The following is a 25,544-nucleotide window of genomic DNA, read 5'->3' as shown; positions in this document are numbered from 1 at the left end:
CCGTTTCGGGTGGCACATCGCGTGACGACGACCGTTCGTAAATCGCCGCCGTGGCGGATTAAACCGAGCAATTTTCGACCCGTGATATTCGTTACGCCTCTTGCCCGACAAGCTGGTCCTCGTTTCCTAACCCACCCCTGTTCTGACCGCCTCGTCGCGTTCTCGTTCGAAGAACCTCTTCGACGTCGCCTTGATTGTCTTTGTACTGCTTTTTTTTTGGTTCTTGAGAAGTTTGAGAGAAGTATGGATGGAATTGTGGGAAATGGGGTGTTTTGAACGATTTTGGTCAGAGTTTTTGCTTCCTCGTTTCCTAACCCACCCCTGTTCTGACCGCCTCGTCGCGTTCTCGTTCGAAGAACCTCTTCGACGTCGCCTTGATTGTCTTTGTACTGTTTTTTTTTGGTTCTTGAGAAGTTTGAGAGAAGTATGGATGGAATTGTAGGAAATGGGGTGTTTTGAACGATTTTGGTCAGAGTTTTTGCTTCCTCGTTTCCTAACCCACCCCTATTCTGACCGCCTCGTCGCGTTCTCGTTCGAAGAACCTCTTCGACGTCGCCTTGATTGTCTTTGTACTGTTTTTTTTTGGTTCTTGAGAAGTTTGAGGGAAGTATGGACGGAATTGTGGGAAATGGGGTGTTTTGAAGGATTTTGGTCAGAGTTTTAGCTTCTGAAAATATGAGATTTCTTTGGTTCTTGAAGCTAATAATAATTATTAAGATTAGGAGTGCGATTTTTCAACTTCTGTGTTTATGAAACAATTACCATTGTTACGTCGATTTTCGTTTCTTTGGTTCTTGAAAATAATAATGATTAATAAGACTAGGGGTGCGATCTTGCAGCTCCTTCTCTATTTATTAAATACAATTACGTCGATTTCCGTTTCTTTCGTTCTTGAAATGTTTGAAAGGAAATATGGATAGCAATTGTAGAAAATGGTGCGTTTCGAACGATTTTGGTCAGAGTTTTTATTTTTGAAAATACGAGGAGACTAGGCGTGCGATCTTCCAACTTCTTCTCTACTTATTAAACACAATTACGTTGATTTTCATTTCTTTGGTTCTTGAAATGTTTGGAGGGAAATATGGATATAATTGTAGAAAATGGTGCGTTTCGAACGATTTTGGTCAGAGTTTTTGTCTTCTGAAAATGCGAGAAGACTAGTGGTGCGATCTTCCAGCTCCTTCTCTCTTTATTAAACACAATTACCATCGTTATGTCAATTTTCGCGTTGGATATACATCGAATCTGATCAGTTCACCTTATAACCTCCAGAAAAATCGTCGAGTATCGTTGTTCCTCAACTAAGAAGCTAAGAAGCTCCTCTCTCTCTCTCTCTTCACGACTTTCCATCTCCCAGCAGGACGAGTCTCAGTTTTTTCCTCTGGCTGGTCCCCATAAAACGGTTTTACAGCCTTGGTTGCTCGAAGAGGAGGAAGTGGTCGCGTCGAGGAAGATCGATGCCGCGCGAGATCGCGCGTACGTTCGGTGTCATCGATCGTTCCGGAAGAGCGAGCGGTCGCTCGCAGATAGGGCGAGCCGTGAATGGCCGTGTAAGCGAAAGAATCGAGGGGTGAAAAAGGAACAAGTGCATCCGGCCACCAACGATTTTTCCTTGCAACGGAGCTGCATTGCGGCTGCAGCAGTTTCCGACGCATTGCCACTGGTGAACCCGCGTCGAACACGAGCCGAGGCCGAGCGGCCGTGCCGAGCGACCGTAACGAGCTTCGACAGGGCGATTCCGCGGCTGGATAACGGATCGACGGTGTTATCGTTGCGAATTCTCTTCAATGTTGGTCGAGCTACCATTTTGCGTGGCGGTCCAATCGAACACTCGACGATTTTACGATGGAACAACCCTTTTTTCGAATTTCTTGATCGCTTGGAGACTCGTGGAGAACGATATCGTTTTAAGTACTCGCGTAGTAACGGGTTTAAACTAAAAGTGCTAGGTCGCACTGTTTAGTTTAGTCGCTTGAATGCGACTCGCATCTCAGGCGAATTAAAATTACCATAATTACCGTCGCGAATTCTCTTCGATGTTGGTCGAGCTACCATTTTGTGTGAGGGTGCAGTCGAACACTCGACGATTTTACGATGAAACACTCCTTTTTCGAATTTCTTGATCGCTTGGAGACTCGTCGAGAGCGATATTCGAGCGTATAGATCAAGTAACGGGTTTAAACCGTGCTAGGTGCCTTATTGAATGCGTCTTATATCTCAAGCGAATTAAAATTAAATTCACATCTATCGACGATAATATTGAATTCCTAATTTGGTTGACAATATTGAGAATGCTTTGCTGCAGAGTTCGTAGAGGTGTTTTAAGTCGCGAATAAGGGCAGATGAGTAGAATAGAGGAGATTTCGCATGGGTGTCCAATCGAACATCCGACAATTGTACAATCTCATCCCTTTTCCGAATTTCTTGCTCACTAGAAAATTCGTCGAGAGCGATATCGCCTTAAGTACTCGTAGTAAAAGCTTTAAACCATGTTAAATACCTTATTGAACGCAACTCGCATCTCACGCGAATTAAAATCAAATCCACACCCTTCAACGATAATATCGAACTCCTAATTTAGTTAGCGATGCCAAGAACACTCTGTTGCAGAGTTCATAAAGGTATTTTAAATCGTGAACAAGAATAGTTAGGTAAAATAGAGGAGATTTCGCGTGGGGGTCTAATCGGACACCTGATGATTTTACAATCTCACCCTTTTTTCGAATTTCTTGCTCACTAGAAAATTCGTCGAGAGCGATATCGCCTTAAGTACTCGTAGTAAAAGCTTTAAACCATGTTAAATACCCTATTGAACGCAACTCGCATCTCGTGCGAATTAAAATCAAATCCCATCTATCGACGTTAATATTAACTTTCTAATTTAGTTAGCAATGCCAAGAACGCTCTGTTTCAGAGTTCATAGAAGTGTTTTAAGTCGCGAAGAAGTATAGTTGAGTAGAATGGAGAAAATCGCGGTTCTCGCGTGTGTCGTCGCGTATTGTTGCCGATTGTTCCGGCCCTCGATGTCGTTGCTCGCTTCCGTGGGACGGAAAATATTTTTCAGCCATGTTAACGTCGCAAGCACCGGCCACGAGTGCTTTCGAGGAGAGCGGGAAAGCCCTCGGAAGAAGAGGAGACTGGTCGCGCTCGCGCTCTCCTTTGAGCCTGCCGATTAACACTCGACTTATCCGAGTCGTCGGCGTCCCGACAGCTTTTCAATCTGTCGAGAGGCTCGAGCTTTTCGTCAGACGCTTTGATGTCACTGCGTGGCTAGACGCGAGCCCAACGACCGTTTGTTCCACGAACGAGCAGGGCTGATGCTGTTTCTGCGAGGACGTTGGTCCAAGCTTTCGCTACTTGGCCACTCGAAACTGTTCAGTCTGAATTATTAACACTTCAGAAAATATATAGCTTCTCGAACGAGTTTTTATTCTAAATTGGGGGCTTGCATTTGAGGAAGTAAATCGAAATTTGTTTCTAACGAAAAATAGCAGAAGATATAATAAAGAGACATTGTATATACAAAAGTATTCTGTTATTTTTTAAATATACAAACGTTTAAGTTTCTGTATTTTGTTACGCGAATAGCAGTAAATAATTATTTTAACTGCATAATAAATTGTCAGTTGAACGATACAGTACATATAACACTAAACAAATGAGACACAGAAATTTTCAGTTTATTCTGTTCAAAGACTAATTACTACAAATAATGCAAATAACGTTTAAGTTTCTATATTTTGTTACGCGAATAGCAGTAAATAATTATTTTAATTGCATAATAAATTGTCGATAGAACGATACAGTACATATAACACTAAAGAAATGAAACTTACAGAAATTTACAATTTATTCTACTCAAAAACTATTTCTAATATTACTACAAATAATGCAAGTAATTTCTACGTACACGAACGAGAAAACCACGAGAAATTATTAGAAATCGCACGATTTTCGACATCAAAGCCTCTCCCTCGAGCGCCCTCAGCAGTCTCCTCCGATTTTCGAGGTCAACCGATCGAGAGGGATCAGGTATCGTCTAAAACGTAGAAAGGAAGGCAACGACGAGTCGATCGAGCCGCATAGAAGTATTCAAGTCTCCGTGTCTGGCTCGAACCGACACTTCACCCCCTCGCCAACTTTGACTGCGCGAGTTTCAAGTTTCGCCGTGCATATCAACCAGCCACGAGACTTCGAAGTTAAGATTAATTGCTCCCCAGTTGCGTTGGAACGCGACGACGGGGTTTACGACACAGTGGTTGGGCTATTTTTCAAGATTAGAACCGTCAAACCCGCCTGTATTAGTTTGAGGAATCTTAGCCTGTCGCCATTGCTCGTTGGCCATCATACTTTCGCTTCTTTTACTCGTACTGCACCCTTACGTATTACAATTCTGTTTTTAACCCTTCTATACTGTCGTAGATCAAAGTTTAGTTCATCTAAAATTTTAAGCAGCCCTACTTTTCTATATTTTGGCGGTTTTATATTTTCTCACGAGGTTATAATTACTGTTTAGGGGATGAAGTATCGTTTTAAGGAAGCGTCAATCTTTGATTAACTTGATCTATGCGTTAGACCAGTACTAACTTTGATAGTCGAGGTTTTGAGGTAACAGCTGCATCACAGAACGATTTGAGTTATAATTGGGTTTGCATTTTAGTGGTATAGTGTTTTAATACCTTTTGGTCAATATTTTAATGTGTTTTCGTTGTTATTTAGATGTGAGACATCAGTGTCCTTTAGAAATATGCGAAGCCTCCACTGGTAGCTGAACCACTGGGTTCTTTTTCTGCTTTATATTGTTCTGTTAATTAATTTAACTAACTAACCCAAGTTAAAGTCATCGTTTAGTATTTTTATACTAACGTCTTTGGCATTTTTGACTAATTGGTATTTATTTAGAGGTTTCACGTATTTTCAATGGATACTGGAACTTAAATACTAACCAAAAAGGATTGAAATACTGACCATTTAATCTTTTGCCAATGATTAATCCTTTATTGGACAGTGATCTTAGGGGTTCTCGCTTTCTTCGTTCTCAGTTGGTGCAGATAAACTATGAATTTGATATTTTTTAAGGGTAGACACAAGTTGTACTTATAATGGCGTATAGTAATAGTTAAGGATTGATTTGGAAAGAATTTTAAATGTTTCCTCTTAGCAAAGAAGAAACACGTTAAAATACACCCTTATCATCTATTTCGTTGTATTCGAGCCTTATACAACTATATCGAAAAGTATACAAACTTAATATCAATGAATTATTGTATAAATAATACCACCTTTAATAACACCTTGCATTTGATCACTTTCACTTACAATCAGATCAATTACCTATGCAACAAAAAATGATATCGTACTCCTCTATGCACCACCACTGCAGTCTTTCAAACAAACACACGCCACAACAAATTTCCAAATTTTTATCTTTTCTTTTCATTAAATTGCAATACACTTAATTCCTTTCTATGTCCACAGTTCTCAAGTTAATCTCAAGTGCTCGAACAGTAACTCAGTCGCACCCCTTTCAGCCCCCCACTCGAAACCATCCCGTCACCATGATCCACTCCACGCACCCCATAATCAATTATCAATGCAACAAAAAATTATACTCCTCTATGCACCACCACTGCAGTCTTTCAAACAAACATACATCACAACAAATTTTCAAATTTGTATCTTTTCTTTTCATTAAATTGCAATACACTTAATTCCTTTCTATGTCCACAGTTCTCAAGTTAATCTCAAGTGCTCGAACAGTAACTCAGTTGCACCCCTTTCAGCCCCCCACTCGAAACCACCCCGTCACCATGATCCACTCCACGCACCCCATAAACATCAGCTGTCTTTTCTCGAATCTCCGTGCAGTTTCAACTGGTCTCTCGCACAATCCACCCCTTTCGAGATCGCTTGCAACCCCTTCGTTAAAGCGTGCACAACCGTCATTAGCATTCCTCGCATCGCGCGGAAAGTTTCGAGCGATCGATACGCGTTAAGCACGCGGCTTAACGAACGAACAATCGTAGAAATTGATTCGCGTCGCTCGAACGGAAACGCGACACCGTGGCGCGATCGTAAACGGGGGTTGGACGCTTGAGGGGATGCGGACACCCCTTGCCCTGTCGTTATTATTTGAATGCACATCAGAGAGCGAGAGGCAGCGACGAATCGTGAAACGGTGTCGAGAAGAGGAGCCAGCACGTTTTAACGACTTCCTAAAGACAGACTTCGGACCTGAGTGCACGGGTCGGGTTAATATTTGGCTTGGTCGCGGAGCAACCGGGTCAAGGATCACCCTGCCGCGATATCAGAGTCCTGATCCTTTTGGTACCGTCCGCGCCGCCCTCCAATTCTTTTCCGCTCTCTTTGCTAGAACTTCCGTTGGTGGGCTTCCATCCTTGGTTTCGCGTTCTGCAATTTCTACGTTCGACGATGGAATTCATCTCGAGTTTCGCATTTTTTTTACACGTTTGTTCTTACGTATTTGTATTCGACTATTTTTCTGAAAATAATCCAGCTCTTTTTATTCGAATTGTTTAAGGTGATTTATTTAGGAATTTTTATTAGATGAAGGGTTGAAGAATTTAATTCAAGAATATATGATAAAAGGTATAATTAATTGAAGACCTTTTGTATTGATATTTATTCGAATTGTTTAAGGTGATTTATTAAAGAATTTTTACTAGTTGAAGGGTTGAAAAATTTAATTCAGAAATACACAGAGTGGGGTAGTAACTATTGGCACCTCAAATATCTTCGAAACTATAAGTTTCACAGAAATTTTTGCTGATGCAAAATTGCACAGTACAAAAGGACTCATCCGTCGGCGAAAATAGTTTTTTCGTAAGTGGAGGTATTTGAAGATCACCTTCATTTTTTCAAATGGATTCCTATGTTTTTTCTTGCATAATACAATAGAACATCTTAAAAGGGTATAATTAATTTAAAAGGTATAGTTAATTTAAGACCTTTTGCATCACAGACAATTAATACAAATTTAATTACAACTGTAAAGAACAAAACACAAACAAGTAAGGTGATTGGTTTGCCAGAATATGTACGGTGGCCAATCACAGAAACGTACAAGGGTGCAAGAAAATGTTTACAAGCAAACGTAAAAATTGTTAGATACACATTTGACAAGTTAGAAGACAGAGATTCAGAATTGGCGGCGAAGATCAGAAATAGCAAAATAACAGAAACGTAAAAGCAAAAGTAAGCAAACGTAAAGATTGGTAGATACACATTTGACAAGTTAGAAGACAGAGATTCAGAATTGGCGGCGAAGATCAGAAATAGCAAAATAACAGAAACGTAAAAGTAAAAGTAAGCAAATGTAAAGATTGGTAGATACACATTTGACAAGTTAGAAGACAGAGATTCAGAATCGGAGGTGAGGATCAGAAAAATAGCAGAATAAAGCTATCGACGGCGAAGATCAGAAATACCAAAATAACAGAAACGTAAAAGCAAAAGTAAGCAAACGTAAAGATTGGTAGATACACATTTGTCAAGTTAGAAGACAGAGATTCAGAATTGGCGGCGAAGATCAGAAATAGCAAAATAACAGAAACGTAAAAGCAAAAGTAAGCAAATGTAAAGATTGGTAGATACACATTTGACAAGTTAGAAGACAGAGATTCAGAATCGGAGGTGAGGATCAGAAAAATAGCAGAATAAAGCTATCGAAGGAACTTGTGACTCATTTTAGTGCACGACACAACTCTCCCCCTCGAAATGTGTGCGTCGCGGCGCAGAGACTGCAGATACGTTGCGGTTCTGCCCTCCGCCCTGTTGCCTCCTCCACGCCGCTGCCTGAAACGTGATACATTGTTCCTGCCAAATTCATGCGACGACCGAAAATTTCCGCGGCATTGTCAGCCAGGAACAACAGTGGGAGGGCAGACCCGCGCGATTATGCCGACACGTGACAAGGCAGTTGCTGCTCGACTGGCACGCTCGCTCTCGCGTCCACCCTGCTTTCGTTTTAATCGCTGGAAACCCGATGCCAGCGTGGAACTCGCTCTCGAACGAGTCGCCACGAATGGCCCATTCTTCTCTTCCACCCTCTTCGCTTCCAACCTCGACGATCGTTTAACCCCCTGCTCTTGGCTCCTTCTCGCACTTTAATGGCAAAAAGTATTGCCAGAGTAGATGGAATTGTAATTGTTTGTATATCATTAATAACGTGTTTCAGCGATGCAAAGTTTGGGTTTCGATAGAGAAATTCGAGGGATGCATGTGTTTTTGAAAAAGCGGTCGTGGAATTAGTTGAACTTCTGTAAATCTGTAATCAATGCTGATGTTTCTTAAAATTTCTAAAGTTTCAATAGAAAACTCGAGGGATGCATGTGTTTCTGGGAAAGCTGCGATGGAATTAGTTTAACCTTTGCAAATCAGTAATCTATGCTGATGTCCTCTCAGAGGGAACATATGAGTGCAAAGGGCCAAGTTCATTTAGGGTCTCTGGGATACTTTAAGTACTTTAACTCTTTGCAGAAATAGAATACTAATCTTTTGCAGTTTCCAACAATATTTTTAATTACTGACGCCTCTCAGCAATGGAGAATTTCTGTTCTAATAATATATCTCAAGTAGACGTGTATTTCTCAGCAAGAATGAGTTTGAACCATCGTAGTTGCTAACCAATGCCGATTTCCTCCGAGAAGATTCGAATTTCCGTGTATCCTCGCAGCAGTTTCTTTCTGTAGCGATCCTGGGCACTCGCGACGCGGCTCTTAAGCCGAAATCAATGGCAAAGCAATTTAGTTTCTTAAAATTTCTAAAATTTCTAAAATTTCTAAAAGTTTAACCTCCGTAAATCAGTAATCTATGCTGACGTTCTCTCAGAGGAAATATCCAAGTGCAAAGGGTTAAGTTTATTTAGTGTCTCTGAAATACTTTAAGTATTGTAACTCTTTGCAGAAAATAGCAATGTTCTAACAATACTTTTAATTGCTAACGTCTCTCAGCAATGGGGAATTTCTGTTTTAATAGTATATCTCAAAAAGACGTGTATTTCTCAGAAAGCTATGATGAGTTTGAACCATCCTAGTTACTGATTTCCTTCGAGAAGATTCGAATTTCCGTGTATCCTCGCAGCAGTTTCTTTCAGTAGCGATCCTGGGCACTCGCGACGCGGCTCTTAAGCCGAAATCAATGGCAAAGCAATCCCGCGACGTGCCCCCAGGGATAATTAGCGGAACGAGGGCCTCGAAACAGGGCTCCCTGTCCCCGTGGCAGCGAATCGAAAGTTAATCCAGGCGGAGCCGGGTTTATCGCGGTCGATATTCTCATTACGGAACCGCTGACGGATTCCGCGTGCGGTACGCGCGCGTAGGCGCTGACACCGTCCCCATTTCGCGGTGCCCGAGGAGAGAAACGACGGGACACGTCGCCGCGGATCGTCGCTAATAGAGCTTCCTGCTGAGCGCGAATGAATGGGTTTTCGCGGTACTCGCCCTGCAACCCTTTCATCGCGATGTTTCTACGCTTTTTCTCTTTTTTTTTTTTTTGCTTTTTGCTCTCGCTGTAATTACATTCGCGCCCGCCTTCGCTCTTCTTGGAACGCAGGGCGCGATTGTCGACGCGAGCCTCGCGTTCGACGAGTTAATTAATTCTGTATCGCGATACGGGATTGGTTGAGCTGGTGTTTAGCGGCGAAGAGGCTCTGGCTTCATTTACATGTGTTTTAGCGAAGATATCATTATGTAGATGTAAGTTTTTTTTTTTTTTTTGTTCGATTGCTGGTCTTTTGTAGTTTCTGAGGTAGTTGTAGAGGATTTTTGTGATTGCTGTATTAAGTTTTGCTTGTGTATATATACAAAAAGTATTGTTTTTTCTCTACACATGTCATGCTCATATAGAAAAGTGATGGAACCAACAGACTTCAATATTTAACCAGTTAAGTGCGTTTGACGTGTATACACGTCGTTGCTTGTTTTTAATTCCGCACCCTGTGGCTGATCTTTTGGAACTAAATTCCACAGTTAACTGGTTAAGTCATCTATGGCTTAATATGATTCTGAGCAACTTTTCTTCCTCTCTTATTTTTAATTTGACTATTGCTAGTCTTTTGCATTTAGAATTTGACTATTGCTAGTCTTTCTGAGATATTTGTAAACAACTTTCGCTCGTGTACATATTCAAAAAGCATAATTTTTTCCCTACACATATCATCCCCATATAGAAAAATGAAAGAACCAATAGAGTTAAATATTTAAGTCACCTATGGCTTGAAAATATGATTCTGAGCAACTTTTCATCATCCCTTATTTTTAATTCCACTATCGCTAGTCTTTTGCAGTTTCTGAGATATTTGTAAAGAACTTTCACTCATTCACATATCGAAAAAGCATCATTCTTTTCCTACGCATATCATCTCCATATAGAAAAATGAAAGAATCAACAGACTTAAATATTTAAGTCACCTATGACTTGAACATATGATTCTGAGTAACTTTCCTTCTTTTCTTATTTTTAATTTGACTATTGCTAGTCTTTTGCAGTTTTTGAGATATTTGTAAAAAACCTTCACTCGTGTATATATCCAAAAATTATCATTTTTCTCTACACATATCATCCCCATATGGAAAAATGAAAGACCCAACAGACTTAAATATTTAAGTCACCTATGACTTGAACATATGATTCTGAGTAACTTTTCTTCTTTTCTTATTTTTAATTTGACTATTACTAGTCTTTTGCAGTTTCTGAGATATTCGCAAAGAACTTTCGCTATCATCCCCACATAGAAAAATAAAATAACCAACAGACTTAAATATGTAGAGGTCCATTTAAGGCTGTCGAAGTAAAACATTTGAGGGAGCGATTGAATTATGAAAAATCGCGAGGGACACGTGCAAATCGATTCGATCGCCCCTATCGGAAACCGTTTCCAGAGGGGGAGTTTGGCTCAAAGGTTGCGTGCAATCGCGGTACCCGAAAGAACGCTTAAGTGGGACGTGAAACGTTCGTATGTAGATGCGCCGTTGTATCTGCAGGGCTGCACGCCAGCCTATGACAGGCTAAAACCGAGCCTGTATCACCGGTATCAGGGTTATGGATGGCCTATGGGCACGCTAACCCAGTGACATCTCTAGGTCACCACCGACTCCCAAACCACCCCTTTGTCTTTCTCCTATGCGGCGCTCGGTTTCGTGCACCGAGCCTGCTCTCACCCTCTCTCATTCTCTCTCACTCCCTTCGCCCCCTTTCTGTCTCTCCTACCCGTCCTCTGGCTGGCATTATCGCGGTGATTTCGATCCTGTGTTTCTTCCATTATACGAAAACAGTCGATAATTTATCGGTGGCTCCTTAAACGAGCGTCGAGCTCGATTAGCGGCAAAGGAAGCGCAGTGGTCGATCGGATGGCTGTGATAATGGCATTGGTAAGGGTTGCTCTGGTAGGGTGTCGATGGTCGTGGCAGATGGATTTATTTCTCTCAGAGGTAGTCGATGAATTTAGTTTAACTGTTTGGTGGTGGGTTTATTGTTTGTTTTGGTCTTGAGTTTCGCAGAGGGGTGAGTTTCTAATGCAAAAATTAGGTTCGCAAAGGGGTGAGTTTCTAATGCAATCTCCACGATTCTTCCTGGGAGCTCAATTAAATATTACAGTCCACAGAAACAGAAAAGTTTCATTTAAAAAAAAAATGATATCAACGTGACCAGTTTGGATTTCCTAGAATACTGCGACTGATTTTTGCTACCCTTCTACACACCCTAACGGGTTTCTAAAGCAACCCTCACAATTCTTCCTGAAAACTCATCCAAATATTACAATTCACAGAAACAGAAAACTTTCATTTAAAAAAATGATATCAACGTGACCAGTTTGGATTTCTTAGAATACTGCGACCGATTTTTGCTACCCTTGTACACACCCTGGCGAGTTTTAAATGCAACCCCCACAATTCTTTCTGAAAGCTTATCCAAATATTACAATCTTTAGAAACAGAAAAGTTTCATTTAAAAAATGATATCAACGTGACCAGTTTGGATTTCCTAGAATACTGCAACCGATTTTTGCTACCCTTCTACACACCCTAACGGGTTTCTAAAGCAACCTTCACAATTTTTCTTGAAAGCTCATCTAAATATTACAATCCACAGAAAAATCGAAGTTTCATTTTAAAAAAGTGATATCAACGTGACCAGTTTGGATTTCCTAGAACACTGCGACCGATTTTTGCTACCCTTGTACACACCCTGGCGAGTCGATGCGACGCATCGACAAACGCTCCGAGGGACAGGCAGCCGCGAGGGAAATTTATTCGTGCCGATAGGTGAACGTCGAACGAAACAGTTTCGTTCGAGTATTTTTCTATTTTTTTTTTTTCCTTTTCTCTCTCCGACGACGAACAATAACTGCGCGAACAATGATTCCCATTACGGGTTGCAGTTTTATTTAAAAGCCTCGGCTGGCATTGTTTTCGCGGGCAAGCGGTGGACCGCGAATTCGTCGCGTTCTCCCAGGGCTCACTTTCAAGCCCCACGGATTTAAAGACTCCTTACGAGCATTGTTCGAACGATGAAAAGCTTCCTCCCCGCGAGTTATCGGAGGAACGAGGGGGTTGGAGATCGAGACGAGGCTACTGCCTTGATTCTGTGAATTTGTCGACGTCTACGTGCACCAAGACGACCGTGTCTTCATCCGTGAGTTCTGGAAAAAGAAAGCGTTACAGTTTCTGATCGATCTCTCGAGTTATTATTTAGATCTATGTTCGATAATGCGTTTTCTTGTTTTCTTCGTTGCGATGCGATGAAGAGGACGTAGTTTGGTGGCTGCTGACCAACGATACGCTTTCATTATTTCAATGGAAAGTAATAGTTTAACACGTTGACGCACATTTTTGACTTTACTATCGCCCTCAGAAACACATTTTTTTTTTCAATTGTTTATGATTGCCAAATGAAGTGAAAATTATCACATTTTGCCACAGTTTTTCTCAAATACCTTTCGACGGCTATAATCGTCATTTGCTCAGCATGTCATTTTTCTATTTCTGAAGCAAATGACGCCTATAACCGTCGTGACGACTAAATAGCATTTGCTTTACTAATTCATTGTATTTATTTAATTTATGAAAAAATGCTTACAGAATAAATGGTTCGTCTTCACAGAATGATCTTTCAATTGCGTGAACTGAAGTAGATTAAACTTTTGATCGACTGTTATAGCAGTCATTTGTCTCTAGATACTCAAATGTTCCAAAATGGAAAAAAAAAACAACTAATATGCTGTCTGACATGCTGTCATTTTTTTTCTAAATGCGTTACTCAATAATTTAACAGGTGCACGCGTTAGTACACTTCGTACTAACGCTGTACTTTTTTTAATCATTAAAATAGTCACGACGGCTATAACCGTCATTTGCGTACATATCGCCAAGGATCTGACGGCTATAGACGTCATTTGCGCAAAAGTATCAACTATTTAATACAAGGCTCTGAATAAACTTTTTAAGACGAATAACGCTGAATATATGAATTGCTGTTTCGTATAAATATCTGAAGAGAAAATATCTGAAGATTCGCAGACGAACGAAGTTCGAAACTGAGACTATTCGCAGTGGACGCACGTTGGAGGGGGTTTTGACGAGCATTCCTCGCGACGAGGATCAGAGCGTCGGAGGGAAAGGACGCGCGTTCACCGGATACGAAACAATTGCGGTCCCGTGGCGACGCGATTTCGAAAAGCGAGACGAGAGTCGTCATCGTCGAGCAATTTCATTTATCAATGTCACGCGGTGAAATTGCTCGAGCGTGTGCCAGCGATAAGGAATCTCGAGTGAAAAATGCTTAGGACGGTGCTACGTCCGCTATCGGTTGGTCGCTAAACCCAGTGTCGCGGAACTTTCGCGTTTCTTAAGCCAGAGAAATACTTTTCTAATTGATGCAATAATTTCGTTGGACATTTTGGAGAAACAATTGTTCCACGTCGAACAATATTCATTTTTGGAATTGCGATTGAAAGGGTAAACTTTGATAGTAGACGATTAAGCCAGAGAAATACTTTTTTAATTGATGCAATAATTTCGTTGGACGTTTTGGAGAAACAATTGTTCCACGTCGAACAATATTCATTTTTGGAATTGCGATTGAAGGGGTAAACTTTGATAGTAGACGATTAAGCCAGAGAAATACTTTTCTAATTGATGCAATAATTTCGTTGGACGTTTTGGAGAAACAATTGTTCCACGTCGAACAATATTCATTTTTGGAATTGCGATTGAAAGGGTAAACTTTGATAGTAGACGATTAAGCCAGAGAAATACTTTTTTAATTGATGCAATAATTTCGTTGGACATTTTGGAGAAACAATTGTTCCACGTCGAACAATAAGAAGACAAGAACAATATTCATTTTTAGAATTGCGATTGAAGGGGTAAACTTTGATAGTAGACGATTAAGCCTCAGCTATTTAATACTTCTTAACTACACTGATAAATCGATTAAGAATTTCAAGTGATTCCAGAATAATTAACATGTTGATGCAAATGACGGCTACAGTCGTCGTGCATATTTTAATCAATAAAAAAAGAATAGCGTTAGTACGAAGTGTACCAACACATACACTTGTTAATTATTGAGTAACACATTTAGAAAAAAAGTGATGGCATGTCAGGCTGCATATTAGATGCTTTTCTGAGCAAACGACGATTATATCCGTCGAAAGTCTTTTGTGAAAAACTTTTGCCAAATGTGATAATTTTCACTTCCAAACATATAATACAATTTACATCCGATTTCATCTGGCAGTCATAAACAATCGAAAAAAAATGTTTCTGAGGACAATCGTAAAGTTAAAAATGTGCGTCAAAGTGTAAACGAAGGGGTACGTCTGGAAGATGCAAATCTGCGAATCGTTTGGAAAAAATTTAGTGAAGACATGTGGGAAATAATTCACTTGTATCGTCATTTCTTGTTGCAGTCATTTTAGCAAGCGTGGATCAGTGTTAAGTCATGTTATTTTGCGTGGATCTCTTCTCACCTTTTAATTAAGCCGTTAATTTTTAAACCGTTTGCTGTATTTTTTTTTGCTTAGATATTTTACAATTAAGTTATGTCACTTCGCGTGCATCTCTTCTCAGTTTTTTTTAAATCATTTGCAGTATTTTTTTTCTTAGTCTCGCTCGTTGGATGAATCAGTGAAATTCAAACATTTATTGCTCAGATATTTTACAAATATTTTACTGTAATATATCAATTTACTGTTAAACTATTTGTCATATAAAAAGATGAAAGAGAAAGCTGAAGAAATAAGTCGTTCTAATTAATTATTTTCCGTAACGAATGAATAAATTCAAGTGGTGCTAAATATTCCACAATACTGAGAAGTTACTTGCAAGAATCAGAGGATGTAAAAATATTGAAAATTCCAAATTAGTCAACTCAAACTCCCAACTCAAATATTATTCAACGCCTCTGAAATTATTCACACCAAGCAAGAAAAATACAGATAAATTATTTGACATCTCACAAACAAAACAGCCAGAAATTGCACAGAAAATTAAATACATAATTCACATGAAAGCTGTAGAAGAAGAGTAGACGCTTTAATCGATCCAAAAAGAAGGCCACGAAAATTATTCAAGCATTCATCAGAAAAAAATTCGCCAAATTCGTTAGAAAAACGTAAGTGGCCCAAGACTTTTGCGAGTCACTGTACTGAACCCGTTCGCGACAATGAAAACTGGAGGCGGAAAAGCAGGTTTTTCACTCGGAACGGTTTCCAGCTGGGGAGAAAAAACGCGTCTCGACGCCTCGCTCGCCTCTGGGAAATCTTTACGCGCCGCTGTTTCCACGGGATTGTTATTGTAATCATTCTCCTGCGGTTTTTAAGCGAAACTCGCGTCTCGCGCGAGACGCTCTTTGCACAGGCCTTCTCTAAACAATTCGTTCTCGAATCGTTGCGCTGCCTCGAGACGCGGAGGGCCGCTGTTTGCTCAGTTCGCGGTTAGCCCTTTGAAACGTGAGAACCAACAGAATGCGAGAACCTCTCGTTTGTTTTACAGTCGAATCGTGCGAGTTAATAAACGATTTATCCGTCGAGATGCGTTCTCGTTGGAATTGATGCAATTCATTTCATTTTTGATGGAGAGATCGTTAACCAGTTAAGTGCGTTCGACGTGTATACTCGTCGTGTAAAATAAAAAATTACCATTCACTGTAAAAACTGGTTAGCCCTTTGAAACGTGAGAACCAACAGAATGCGAGAACCTCTCGTTTGTTTTACAGTCGAATCGTGCGAGTTAATAAACGATTTATCCGTCGAGATACGTTCTCGTTGAAACTGGTGATTTTGATAGAAAGATTTTGATAGAAAGATTGTTAACCAGTTAAGTGCGTTTGACGTGTATACTCGTCGCACCAAATCTTTACTGCTGTGCGTTTCACGCGTATACTCGTCGTGTAAAATAAAAAATTACCATTCACTATAAAATCTCAAAATCTGAATAAAATGTAATAAGAATATTATTTGATGGTGTGTTCCCTTTATATACATAGCTTGAAGTTTTATAAACTATTTTCTTATTTTTCTTGTTTATTCTTGCTATCTTTAATTCTTCTTGTTTACGTATTTTATTATTTTTTGACAATTTTCAAGCTTCCAGTAAGAATAACGTATTCAGAAACGAATTGTTAGTTTCTTTGACGAATAAAAATGTAATCCCTCGTTTTTCGTAAAATGTCCAATAGTACCATTTGCACTGCGTTCGACGTGTACACACGTCGTTGCTTGTTTTTAATTCCACACCCTGTGCTGATCTTTTCAAACTAAATTCCACAGTTAACTGGTTAATATCACCATTGATGGATAACATTTTCCTATTTCTAATCAGACCAACGATGATCAACAGTCTCGAGTAACCCACTCAAATCCACTTTTATTCTGCTGAACCAGAGAACAGTCTAACAATCTCGCAATTCTAATCGTGGACCAGTTCCTTTTATATAAATAGCTTGAAATTTTTTAAACTATTTACTTATTTTTAACAATGAATGACGTATTCAGAAACGAATTGTTAGCTTTTTTTGACGAATAAAACCTCGTCTTTCGTAAAATGTATAAAAGTACCATTTGCCTTGCGTTCGACGTGCATACACGTCATTGCCTGTTTTTAATTCCGCACCCTGTGCTGATCTTTTCAAACTAAATTCCACAGTTAACTGGTTAATGACGATAATGAGGCGCGAAGTTGATAATCGAATGACACTCTTCAGGTTATTTTTATTTATCTCTTGCTGCGAACTTTTGCTTTTTACGCCTATCGCAACGATAATCAAATCGTTTCGATGGAGAGAGATTAGATGGTTTAAAAGGGGGATTAATTTTGAGAATCACACTCGAGTATTATGGACAAAGAATTTGTTGTGCTCGATGCGTTAGGGTATAAATTAGGAATATTGTTTTATCTGTAATTTCATCGATCAACGTCGATCGACAGCGTGTTGTTCGATGTTTATTGGCAATTTATCGCTCGATGATGGTAATTTTAAATATTGTAGTCTCTCAATATCTTCAGATAAAGACTTGCAAAATATTGTGAGGATTGAAAGTAGATTTCTTTAGAGGTGGTTTCGAGATTAATTTCTAAACTTTCAAAACTCTCGAATTTGGAACTTTGCAAGGTCTTCGAGTACTCGAAACTTTCGAAACAGTCGAAGTTTCTTCTGTGAATATGAAGTCAACATTTTTGCATAAATTTTTATTTACAAAAGTAGCAAATTTTTATTTAAAGAAACGTCAACAGAGGAATTCATCCTGGATTTCTTTTTTTATAGATGGTTACACATAAATCAAACTTATTAAAAACAAACTAATTCTTCGTCAATTACTTCTATACTCTTTTATCAATTCACCAAAAAAGAATTTCTACTTCGAATACACAGAATTTGCATAAAAAATTATAGAAAGATTTTTTTCTTCTCAATCACTTTTACAAATGATAATTACAGAATAAAATCCAACAGGTTCACGGTGTAATAAAAACATTAATGACACGTGCTCGTCGATACTTTGAAATCGATTCGAACGCAAACCCTCAACCATCTCAATATAAAAAAAAAAGAAGAAGAAATGGAATGAAATGAAAAACATACTCCTTCATCAATTCACAAAAAAACTTTCTACTTCCAGTACTCAGAACTCGAACAAAAAATTATAGAAGAGATCGTTTTCTTCTCGAACACTTTTATGAATCACTATAAAATCACAATAAAATCCAACAGGTTCACGGTGTAATAAAAATATTAATATCACGTTCTCATCGATACTTTAAAATCGATTCGAACGCAAACCCTCAACCATCTCAATATAAGAAAAAAAAAAGATGAATTCGTACAGCGCTCTGAAAAACATGCTCTTTCATCAATCCACAAAAAAAGCTTTCTACTTCGAATACTCAGAACTCGAATAAAAAATTATACAAAGATCAATTACCATAAAATCACAATAAAATGCAACAGGTTCACAGTGTTAAAAACACTGCTCGTCGATACTTTGAAATCGCTTCGAACGCAAACCCTCAACCATCCCACTGTAAGAAAAAAAAAAGAAGAAATGGACTGGTACAGCATTCTGAAAAACATACTCTTTCATAAATCCACAAAAAAACATTCTACTTCGAATACTCAGAATTTGAATAAGAAATTTTACCAATTACAACATACTCTTACTTATTAAAACATACTCTTTCATCAATCCACAAAAAAGCTTTCTACTTCAAATACACAGAATTTGCATAAAAAATCGTTTTCTTCTCGAACACTTTTATCAATTACTATAAAATCCAACAGGTTCGCAGTGTTAAAAACATCGACGACATATGCTCGTCGATACTACGAAATCGATTTGATCGCAAACCCTCAACCACCTCGATATAAGAAAAAAAAAAAAGAAAAAAAGGAAAAAAGGAGATGGACTCTGAAAAACAACGGCTCATATACCGGGTATCTTGGTCGGCGGCTTGATCCAAATTCATTATCCGCGTTCCCGCGAGGCGAGACACGGCGCGCTGCCACCGCGAAATGAATTCCGAAAGTGGGGCGTACGCTTATTAGAAATTCCTCGATTGTTCGCCGTACGTGTGTACCCGGTCTATTTGCCCGTTCCAAGCCGACCGACCCGGAATTTACGGGGCGCCCCTCTGGCCAGCAGCACCCAACAAGGGGCGTCCTCGATCCACCTAAGAACCGAATATACGGCTTTATTAAAGACCCCCTCAACCCCCGTTTCGCCAGACCGTTTGCATTCCCGCGAGTAGCATACGTTTCGCCTCTTCCTCTCCTCTTCCTCCACCTTTTGGACGACTTCCTCGTTTGGGATCGTGAGTTTCCACCGTCAGAGAAAGAGTATCCTGCGGTTGAATTTTTTGTAAAATTTTTTAGATGCCTCCTTTAACGCCAAGATAAAATTGCCACAGATCTTTTAGTTATCTATATGTATCGAATTGTACCTTGTATTTTTTTTTTTAATATTTGTATTTTGTTTTTGTTACAATTTTATTTTGTAACTGTATGGTTTGAAACTTGCTAATATTTTACTTCTGAGTGCTAAAATTGCAATAGTTCTTTTAATTGTATATATGTATGGGATTGTACCTTGTATTTTTTTTTTTTAATACTTGTATTTTGTATTTGTAGCAATTTTATTTTGTAATTTGCTCTCAGAATGCAATCTTTAATGTAGCGTGGAATCAGATGGGTTTATATTTTACTTCTGAGTGGAATTTTTTTTAAGTCTCCTATAACGTGAAGATAAAATTGCGACAGATCTTTTAGTTATTTATATGTATCGAATTGTATCTTGTATTTTGTATTTGGAATTGTGGGATTTGTAACTTGCTCTGAAAATGCAATTTTTAATATAACGTGGAATCAGATGGGTTTATATTTTACTTCTGAGTGGAATTTTTTTTAAGTCTCCTATAACGTGAAGACGAAATTGCGACAGCTCTTTTACTTATGTATATATATCGAATTGTATCTTGTATTTTTTTTTAATATTTTGTATTTATAACAATTTTATTTTGTAACTTGCTCTCAGAATGCAATTTTTAATATAGCGTGGAATCAGATGGGTTTATATTTTATTTCTAAGTGGAATTTTTTTTTAAGCCTCCTATAACGCGAATCTTAACGCTATACAATCTGCCCTCTATAACGATCTTCTAATTATATCTTCTAATTATCTGTCGAATTGTATCTTGCCTTTTGTATTTATAGCAATTTTATTTTTTTAATTGTGTGATTTGTAACTTGCTCTCAGAATGCAATTTTCCTATAACTCAGAATCAGTTTCGTTTATATTTTATTTCTGAGTGGAATTTTGTTTAAGCTTTTTTTAAGCCAATAACGTGAAGATAAAATTACAACAGCTCATCTAATTATATATATATATATCTATCGAATTGTATCTTGTCTTTCGTATTTGCAACAATTTTATTTTATAACTGTGTGATTTGTAACTTGCTCTCAGACTGCAATTTCATATAACGTAGAACCAGATGGGTTTATATTTTACTTCTGAGTTTTTTATAGCCACAGTTTCTATATAACGTGGTACAAATTAATTTATGGGAGGATTAACTGTATTCGTAGAGGTTGTAAAATTTCCTTTTTTTTTTTTTTTTAGAATCATGTTGGAATTTATTGCAAGTGGTAGGTTTTTAAAAAATATTAAATAATATCGTAAGTTTTCATGGTGACGAGTAGAGTTAATAATTAAATAGCAAAATTGTAAGAAATTTTTCATGAGGACGAGTAGAGTTAATAATTAAATAGTAAAGTTCTAAGAAATGTTGAGTATCGTCTACGTAGGAAACGTGTTATCGAGGATCGCAGATGTTTGTTGTTCTGAACGAGGCGTAGTCGCTCGACGATCGCCTGTAGCAGTTAGTCTCAAGGAGGAATTCGACAGGGGTGGTTCGTGTGTCTCTAGAGCGCTGCTCTTCGCATCAAATAAGGTATTTCCTTTCACACGAATCCCTCCATATTTTACAAATAATTCTCTGCTGATGTTAAACAGTTATTCTACATATTTTATGATTAACATCGCGCGATATTATTAAGTAAACGTAGCTAACAGTAATTCAGACTTTCGTTTACCATATACAAGTTTCAATAGCAACACTTAAAATGATTAATCAAGTGAAATTAAGTGACAGTCGTATTATATCCACGTAGAACGTGCTCGAAATATTTTTCAATTAATATCAAACAATATAACAGCAATAACGATTGGCATAGATCAGATTTTCGTTTACCATGTACAAGTTTCTTTACATTCTTAACAATTAAAATTATTAATCAAGTAAAATTAAGTGACAGTCGTATTATATCCACGTAGAACGTGCTCGAAATATTTTTCAATTAATATTAACAATATAACAGCAATAACGATTGGCATAGATCAGATTTTCGTTTACCATGTACAAGTTTCTTTACATTCTTAACAATTAAAATTATTAATCAAGTAAATTTAAGCGACAGTCGTATTATATCTACATAGAATGTTCTTGAAATATTTTTCAATTAATATTAAATAATATAACAGCAATAACGATTGACATAAATCAGATTTTCTTTTACCATATACAAGTTTCTTTAGTAACAATTAAAATTACTAATTAAATAAAATTAAATGACAGTCGTATTATATCTATATAGAATGTTCTTGAAATATTTTTCAATTAATATTAAAGAATATAACAGCAACAACGATTGGCATAAATCAGATTTTCGTTTACCATATACAAACTTCTTTAGTAACAATTAAAATTATTCACAACACATATGTGTGTTAATTTTAATTGTATACAATTAAAATTATCAAGAAAATTAAGTGACAGAAATATTTTTCAATCAATACTAAACAATACAACAGCAATAATAATTGACATAACCAGCGTAGCCTCGTCCAAGAACGACCCCTTCGACTTCACAAAACCTTCTCTCGCCAAAGACGAAGAAGAAGCAATACCACGAGTATCTCTCTCTCTCAGTATGTCCTCGAGGAAAATCTGAGAGAGAAATATTTTGTCGAAACGAGGGGTCTCTCGAAGACAGAGATAACAGCTTCCCTAATGGCCCCGAGACGACGCGGTTCGCGGAGATCTCGCTCTCCTAAAAAGGCTATCGCGAGAAGAAGAAATCCTTCTCCGATCTCCGCCGTTTCACCCTCAGAGTGGATTCTTCGATCACGCGAGTTACGTTGTCTCGTTTGCTCCGCTGCAACGATCGAATCTCGATACGAACTGCTCGATCTGAAGAGCGGAAGGATGCGATTCCCTTCGAGAAGAACAATTTGACGACCCAACGAGACTCGATATTTCCGTGGGAATTCATCGTGCACGATCTTGTCAACGAAATTTTGAACTTTGATGCAGAGGAGAAGGAAGATCTTGGATGGACAATTTCAGCTTCGATTGTTCGTTAGTCTCTGAAATATTAAAAAAAAGAGCTTTGAGTGCTTGGTAACTACCAAGCATCTAACTAGATTGTTGATAAAATGGTGTCTAATATGGTAGTTGTCAACTGTAGGGGATGATGCAGGGAAGAAGGAAGATTTTGGCTGGACAATTTCAGTTTTCATTGTTCATTAGTCTCTGAAATATTAATAAAAAGAGCTTTGAGTGCTTGGTATAGTTAGGTTGTTGATAAAATGCTGTCTAATATGGTAGTTGTCAACTGTAGGGGGTGATGCAGGGGAGAAGGAAGATCTTGGATAAACAATTTCAGTTTCGATTATTCATTAGTCTCTGAAATATTAATAAAAAGAGCTTTGAGTGCTTAGTATAGTTAGGTGGTTGATAAAATGCTGTCTAATATGGTAGTTGTCAACTGTAGGGGATGATGCAGGAGAGAAAGAAGATCTTGAATGGACAATTTCAGTTTCAATTGTTCATTAGTCTCTGAAATATTAATAAAAAGAGCTTTGAGTGGCTCTGAGTGAGCTTTGAGTTCTTGGTAGTTAGATTGTTGATAAAATGGTGTCTAATATGGTAATTGTCAACTGTGGAAGGTGGCGTGGGAATTCATCGTGCACGATCTTGCCAACAAAATTTCGAATGGTGATGCAGAGGAGAAGGAAGGTCTTGGATGGACAATTTCAGTTTCCATTGTTCACTAGTCTCTGCAGTATTAATTAAAAGATCTTTGGGTGCTTGGTAGTTAGATTGTTGATAAAATGGTGTCTAATATGGTAGTAGTCGACAATTGTGGGGGATGGCGAATGGCTGGTGAAAGTACAACGTCACCCTTGGTATACACAGGGTGCCACACCTAAATAAACATATGAAAATCGTTTATACTTAATTTCGATAACGCTTTGAAGAATGAGGGGACATTTAATGGTTCACAGTTTCGAATTTTCGCATGGATCTGAAATTAATTTTTATTTGTCATAATTTTTATTCATTACTATGTTTAAATAAACTTTTGGTTAGTATTTTGTTACCAAAAAATGGTCGATTTCACTAATCAGTTTCCTAGAAACAATTAAATAACCAAAGCAAGCTCGTCCGTCTCCACCCCCAAATAGTCACTCATTCAAATGTAATCAATTCTGTTTCACACATTTCTATCCGAAATAAAAAAAACAACAAATTAAATGTCAGTATTTAGATAAACTTTTGGTTAGTATTTTGTTACCAAAAATGGTCATTAATGACCATTTAACGCAATTAAATAACCAAAGCAGGCTCGTCCGTTTCCACCCCTAAAAATTTCGTTGCCCTCGAACTTAAAGCATTGTACATCGATCGAAACGAACGTGTTCTAACTGGTTTTTCCGCTGTTCCAGCCGCGCGATGATCCGTGACTCGGGAATGTAGACGGAAGGGCGGGAAAGCGGATCTGGCCCTCGCAGGATCGAAGGAAGGGCTCCTCCTCCACCTCCGCCGACGTCGTCGCCGCAGCCTCGCCCACGAAAATCTTCGCCACCCTCTCCCCGGCTCGGACACCGTAAGTACAACCCATCAATCTTTAACTTCGTCCCTCGTCCTCGACACCCCTGTGAGATCCATCAAATTTCGATCGTCTCGACCACCAACCCCCTTCACGAAAGAAAAAGAAGAACAAAAAAAGAAAAAAAGGAAAGCGAAACGATCGAGCAGCGAAACGTGGCGCGTCAAAGCGAACCGTTGGAAGATCGATGAGCAGGGATAACGAGAGTGACCTAATTGCGCGAAGTCGTTTTTCAAAAGCGATCACGATCCCTGCTTGCTCGCGTTCCATTTCGAATCAAGGCTCGAGCGGGTGGAGGAAAAAATGGATTCGCGAATTAGCATCGAGGAGACCAGGGAGGGCATGGTTGTAAGTAACTAATTGGACAGGAGCAAGGAAACGAGCAGCTGGAAATCGAAGCTCTGGGTGCTTGCACGGACCAGTGGTCTAATTGGTACCGTTCGCCAGTGCTACCAAAAGGGACGATTCGAGTTGAGGACGCGCGATTTGGTCCCCTTCTGAGGACTTCCGTTGCGAATTTCTCTCGCGTCATTGCGTAAAATACAAGTGGCCCTCATACAACACGGTTTTGTTATACAACAACCCTTTGAAATTTTCAACCACGTATTTACTAATATTCCAATTAAATACAGATAGCTGTCGTACAACACAGCATCCCATAACATAATTTCGCTATAACATGATTTATAAATTGCAGTAACCCTCCTACAACACGGCATCTCATGACACGATTTTGTTATACAACAACCCTTTAAAATTTTCAAATACATATTTAGTAATATTCCAATTAAATACAGATAGCCCTCGTACAACACAGCATCCCATAACATAATTTCGCTATAACATGATTTATAAATTGCAGTAACCCTCCTACAACACGATTTGCTATAACACAGTAAGAAAATAGCAAAAACATTTGTACAACACTGTACTTTTACACCCGCGTCGAGGCTTACTGTCCCAAAGATTGTGCGGTTACTAATTTGACATAAGAAAAATTACAAAAAGGCCTAAGCTTAGCTGAAAATCTCGAGTCATTTTTCTTGAATACAGACCCCTCCAGTGAGAGAAGTCGAAAATTCAAAAGGGGGCTGCAAAACTGTCTAGCTCAATGTCGAGAAATTTTCAATTACCTGGTAAGAACCAGCAAGCGAAGTACAATTGCAGATTTTTTTGAGAGGGGAAAAGATAGAAGATTAAAATGGCTGCACAGTTTTGAAACCGACTGTATCAATTCAGCAACTCAATTTATAGCTCTTATTTTTTCTTAAACAATAAACGTACACCTAGAAAATGAGAATAAGGTTAGTTTAGTTTAAGATAAAGATTTCTAGCAATGTTTACACGTCCCAGTAAAATTCACAAGAAAACGTTGATTAAAGCTAAACTTTTGCTAGCAAACCTGTACTTAAGATGGCTGCACAGTTTTGAAATCGACTGTATCAATTCAACAGCTCAATTTGTAGCTGTTATTTTTTCTTAAACAATAAACGTACAGCGAGGAAATGAAAATAAGGTTGGTTTAGTTTAAAATAGAGATTTCTAGCAATGTTGAACATTCTCATTGCTCGCAA

General features: G+C 38.5%; 1 protein-coding gene across 1 annotated transcript in view; it reads left to right on the top strand.

Annotated features, from left to right (window-relative positions):
* LOC143427458 (acetylcholinesterase) overlaps positions 1-25,544 on the top strand; it is an 80,438-nt gene that overhangs the window by 18,076 nt on the left and 36,818 nt on the right. The window contains exon 2 of the mRNA XM_076901619.1: positions 23,807-23,967. The gene's annotated coding sequence lies outside the window, so the exon portion shown is untranslated. The remainder of the gene's footprint in view (positions 1-23,806; positions 23,968-25,544) is intronic.

The sequence above is a fragment of the Xylocopa sonorina genome, chromosome 9 (genome assembly GCF_050948175.1).
Source record: "Xylocopa sonorina isolate GNS202 chromosome 9, iyXylSono1_principal, whole genome shotgun sequence".
Lineage (NCBI taxonomy): Eukaryota > Metazoa > Arthropoda > Insecta > Hymenoptera > Apidae > Xylocopa > Xylocopa sonorina.
This window is presented reverse-complemented; position numbering and strand designations above follow the sequence as displayed.